This window comes from Schistocerca americana, chromosome 5 (genome assembly GCF_021461395.2).
Source record: "Schistocerca americana isolate TAMUIC-IGC-003095 chromosome 5, iqSchAmer2.1, whole genome shotgun sequence".
Lineage (NCBI taxonomy): Eukaryota > Metazoa > Arthropoda > Insecta > Orthoptera > Acrididae > Schistocerca > Schistocerca americana.
The window spans coordinates 231,226,562-231,232,561 of record NC_060123.1 but is presented as its reverse complement, the minus strand read 5'-3'; positions in this window follow the sequence as shown (position 1 = coordinate 231,232,561).

Sequence of the window (6,000 nt, the reverse complement as noted above, 5' to 3'; positions counted from 1 at the left end):
AACCATCCTGCACTCTATGGACAATGTATCTAAGGCGTTCAGCCTGACCGAGTTGCCTCCAAACACATCTCCGACTATCGTCTGGTTGAAGGTATATGCGACTCTCATAGGTGAAGAGAACCTGATGCCTATCCTGAGCGGCGCATTCGGCATGTTGTTGGGCCCATCTGTACCGCGCTGCATGGTGTCATGGTTGCAAAGATCGACGTCGCCATGGACGTCGGGAGTGAAGTTGCGCATCATGCATCCTATTGCGCACAGTTTGAGTCGTAACACGACGTCCTGTGGCTGCACGAAAAGCATCATTCAACATGGTGGCGTTGCTGTCAGGTTTTCTACGAGCCATAATTCGTAGATAGAGGTCATCCAAGGCAGTAGTAGCCGTTGGGCGGCCTGAGCGAGGCATGTCATCGACAGTTCCTGTCTCTCTGTATCTCCTTCATCTCCGAACAACATCGATTTGGTTCACTCCGAGAGGCCTGGATACTTCCCTTTCTGAGAGCCCTTCCTGGCCCTTGACCGTCTAGGCATGATTGAACTACAGGCAACACGAGCCGTGTACCTCCTTCCTGGTGGAATGACTGGAACTGATCAGCTGTCGGACCCACTCCGTCTAATAGGCACTGCTCATGCATGGTTGTTTACATCTTTGGGCGCGTTTAGTGACATCTCTGAACAGTCAAAGGAACGGTGTCAGTGATACAATACTCACAGCAACGTCTATCTTCAGGAGTTCTGAGAACTGGGGTGATGCAAAATGTTTTTTGAAATGTGTATAATTGTAAGAGAGATTTCGGAACCATATTTTAAACTCTGAGACATTCCCACCATTTGGTGGATATCAAATATAGATTAAAACTGAACAAATTGTATAAACGTAGGAAATTAGAGGGGTGGGATGTGGATACGTTGAAAGAACCACAGCTTGTTGACAGTTTCGTAGGGAGCATTAGACAACAATAGACAGAAACAAGGGAAAGGAATGGACTAGAAACTGGGTAGCATTCACGGGTGAAACAGTGAACCCAGCAGAGGATCAAATATGTAAAAAGTCAAGGTCTAGTAGAAATCTTTGGCTATCAGAGGAGAGACTGAATTTAACTGATGTAAAGAGAAAATATAAAATTGCAGAAAATGAAAAGGAAAAGGAATACGCGTGGCTATTTAGTCTGCTAGGCCACTGCTCATATACACTCCTGGAAATGGAAAAAAGAACACATTGACACCGGTGTGTCAGACCCACCATACTTGCTCCGGACACTGCGAGAGGGCTGTACAAGCAATGATCACACGCACGGCACAGCGGACACACCAGGAACCGCGGTGTTGGCCGTCGAATGGCGCTAGCTGCGCAGCATTTGTGCACCGCCGCCGTCAGTGTCAGCCAGTTTGCCGTGGCATACGGAGCTCCATCGCAGTCTTTAACACTGGTAGCATGCCGCGACAGCGTGGACGTGAACCGTATGTGCAGTTGACGGACTTTGAGCGAGGGCGTATAGTGGGCATGCGGGAGGCCGGGTGGACGTACCGCCGAATTGCTCAACACGTGGGGCGTGAGGTCTCCACAGTACATCGATGTTGTCGCCAGTGGTCGGCGGAAGGTGCACGTGCCCGTCGACCTGGGACCGGACCGCAGCGACGCACGGATGCACGCCAAGACCGTAGGATCCTACGCAGTGCCGTAGGGAACCGCACCGCCACTTCCCAGCAAATTAGGGACACTCTTGCTCCTGGGGTATCGGCGAGGACCATTCGCAACCGTCTCCATGAATCTGGGCTACGGTCCCGCACACCGTTAGGCCGTCTTCCGCTCACGCCCCAACATCGTGCTTCCCGCCTCCAGTGGTGTCGCGACAGGCGTGAATGGAGGGACGAATGGAGACGTGTCGTCTTCAGCGATGAGAGTCGCTTCTGCCTTGGTGCCAATGATGGTCGCATGCGTGTTTGGCGCCGTGCAGGTGAGCGCCACAATCAGGACTACATACGACTGAGGCACACAGGGCCAACACCCGGCATCATGGTGTGGGGAGCGATCTCCTACAGTGGCCGTACACCACTGGTGATCGTCGAGGGGACACTGAATAGTGCACGGTACATCCAAACCGTCATCGAACCCATCGTTCTACCATTCCTAGACCGGCAAGGGAACTTGCTGTCCCAACAGGACAATGCACGTCCGCATGTATCCCGTGCCGCCCAACGTGCTCTAGAAGGTGTAAGTCAACTACCCTGGCCAGCAAGATCTCCGGATCTGTCCCCCATTGAGCATGTTTGGGACTGGATGAAGCGTCGTCTCACGCGGTCTGCACGTCCAGCACGAACGCTGGTCCAACTGAGGCGCCAGGTGGAAATGGCATGGCAAGCCGTTCCACAGGACTACATCCAGCATCTCTACGATCGTCTCCATGGGAGAATAGCAGCCTGCATTGCTGCGAAAGGTGGATATACACTGTACTAGTGCCGACATTGTGCATGCTCTGTTGCCTGTGTCTATGTGCCTGTGGTTCTGTCAGTGTGATCATGTGATGTATCTGACCCCAGGAATGTGTCAATAAAGTTTCCCCTTCCTGGGACAATGAATTCACGGTGTTCTTATTTCAATTTCCAGGAGTGTACGTGGCTGCGACGGTTGTTTCCTCCCAACGCTGAGCAACGGAATACACAGAGATTCTGTGGGATTTTCTGTATAGTCGCTGGTGATACAGTAGTTCAAGCGAATTTAGGTGCACGAGCTGTCAATTGATTGTCGTCTTGTGGACAGTTTCGGTCGTAAAGTTTGTTGTGGTAAATCCACCATGAGCCTGGTTAGAGAGAGAAGTAGATTGTAGATGCAGGGTTTTTGGGAACCTGTGGAACCGTTATCCTGTCCGTGTTGTGGGATTAGTGGTCGCGGCTCGCCCAGAGGTAATTGGGTTGTTATACGTTTTGTTGAAGTGGTTTGGTAATGGTTGGTGTGTGTGTCGAGAAGGGAAGGCCTTCTACAAAGAACGAAACTTGTCTAGCTTAAAGTGGGAAACCAGATGGCGCTATGGTTGGCCCGCTAGATGGCGCTGCCATAGGTCAAACCGATGCCAACTTCGATTTTTTAAATAGGAATCCCTATTTTTTTTATTACATGTTTGTGTAGTACGTAAAGAAATATGAATGTTTTAGTTGGACCACTTTTTTCGCTTTGTGATAGATGGTGCTGTAATAGTCACAAACATATGGCACACAATTTTAGATGAACATTTGGTAACAGGTAGGTTTTTTAAATTAAAATACAGAACGTAGGTACGTTTGAACATTTTATTTCGGTTGTTCCAATGTGATGCATGTATCTTTGTGACCTTATCATTTCTGAAAACGCATGCTGTTACAACGTGATTACCTGTAAATACCACATTAATGCAATAAATGCTCAAAATAATGTCCGTCAACCTCAATGCATTTGGCAATACGTGTAACGACAATCCTGTCAACAGCGAGTAGTTCGCCTTCCGTAATGTTCGCACATGCATTGAGAATGCGCTGACGCATGTTGTCAGGCGTTGTTGATGGATCACGATAGCAAATATCCTTCAACTCTCACCACAGAAAGAAATCCGGGGACGTCAGATACGGTGAACGTGCGGGCCATGGTATGGTGCTTCGACGACCAATCCACCTGTCATGAAATATGCTGTTCAATACCGCTTCAAACGCACGCGAGCTATGTGCCGGACATCCATCATGTTGGAAGTACATCGCCATTCTGTCATGCAGTGAAACATCTTGTAGTAACATCGGTAGAACATTACGTAGGGCCTGCCGGACTGGCCGAGCGGTTCTAGGCGCTTCAGTCTGGAACCGCGCAACCGCTACGGTCGCAGGTTCGAATACTGCCTCAGGCATGGATGTGTGTGATGTCCTTAGGTTACTTAGGTTTAAGTAGTTCTAAGTTCTAGGGGACTGGTGACCTCAGAAGTTAAGTCCCATAGCGCTCAGAGCCGTTTGAACCATTACGTAGGAAATCAGCATACATTGCACCATTTAGATTGCCATCGATAAAATGGGGCCCAATTATCCCTCCTCCCATAATGCCGCACCATACATTAACCCGCCAAGGTCGCTGATGTTCTACTTGTCGCAGCCATCGTGGATTTTCCGTTGCCCAATAGTGCATACTATACCGGTTTACGTTACCGCTGTTTGTGAATGACGCTTCGTCGCTAAATGGAACGCGTGCAAAAAATCTGTCATCGTCCCGTAATTTCTCTTGTGCCCAGTGACTGAACTGTACACGACGTTCAAAATCGTCACCATGCGATTCCTGGTGCATAGAAATATGGTACGGATGCAGTCGATGTTGATGTAGCATTCTCAACGCCGACGGTTTTTAGATTCCCGATTCTCGCGCAATTTGTCTGCTACTGATGTGCGGATTAGCCGCGACAGTAGCTAAAACATCTACTTGGGCATCATCATTTGTTGCACGTCGTGGTTGACGTTTCACATGTGGCTAAACACTTCCTGTTTCCTTAAATAGCGTAACATTCCGGTGAACGGTCCGGACACTTGGATGATGTCGTCCAGGATACCGAGCAGCATACATAGCACACGCCCGTTGTGCATTTTGATCACAATAGCCAGTTATCAACACGATGTCGATCTTTTCCGCAATTTTTTTTTTTCTTTATTGGTATTTTCAAACCCGTACAAACAGGCAGGCTGTCAGCAGCATGGTACGCCGCTCTTCAGCCGTAGAGGAGATAAAGAAAGAACAGAAAGAATACACAAATGTGACATAACGGTGAGTAATAAAACAGTAGACACATAAAGACAAACACGGAGCCGTTCACACTTGACGAGAATTCACTACAAACTGTTGTCACGACGCACTAACACTGAAGATGGCGATGGCACAGGTGAACGATGGAGTATGACGGGAACACTGAACACGAAACACGACGGCACTCACGAGACACTGATGGCGATGATCTCCGGCGCGCGAATGTCCACTCAGCGTGTACGAGTCCGGGGACCTGCCAAGAGAGGAGGTGGAGGAGGAGGAAGGGGAAATGGGAGAGGGGAGAGCAGAGATGCCATGGGCAAAGGAGAGAGGGGGAGGGAGGAAGGGGGAGTGAAGCCCGGAGGAGAGGGTAGGAGGGAGGGGGGAAAGGAAAGAGAAGGGAAGGGAAAAGGGGGGGGGAGGGAGGGTGCCTGAAGGAAAGGACACAGGAGGGGGGGGGGGAGGATCAAAGTTGATAGGAGGGGTAGATGCAGGGGAGGAGGACATCATCAGGGAGGGGGAGCTGGCGGAAGCCACCTTGGGAGAGGGTAAGGAGGGTGGAGAGATGGAGACCGGGTGGGACATGAGAGTACAGGCGCGGCAGTGGGCGGGGGTGGGAGAGGATCGGGGAGACGAGCGGGTGAGGTGGATCGAGTTTACGGGAGGTGTATAGGATTCGTATCCTTTCGAGGAAGAGGAGGAGGTGGGGGAAGGGGATAAGGTCATACAGGATCCGCGTGGGGGAAGGGAGACGGATGCGATAGGCAAGACGGAGAGCATGGCGTTCAAGGATTTGGAGGGATTTATAAAAGGAAGGGGGGGCGGAGATCCAGGCTGGATGGGCGTAACAGAGGATAGGGCGGATAAGGGACTTATAGGTGTGGAGGATGGTGGAGGGGTCCAGACCCCACGTTCGGCCGGAAAGGAGCTTGAGGAGACGGAGTCGGGAACGTGCCTTGGCTTGGATTGTCTGGAGATGGGGAGTCCAGGATAGGCGACGGTCGAGGGTGACGCCAAGGTACTTAAGGGTGGGGGTGAGAGCGATGGGATGGCCATAAACGGTGAGATAGAAATCAAGGAGGCGGAAGGAGGGAGTGGTTTTGCCTACAATGATCGTCTGAGTTTTGGAAGGATTGACCTTGAGCAACCACTGGTTGCACCAAGCGGTGAACCGGTCAAGATGGGATTGGAGAAGGTGTTGGGAGCGTTGCAGGGTGGGGGCAAGGGCAAGGAAGGCGGTGTCATCGGCA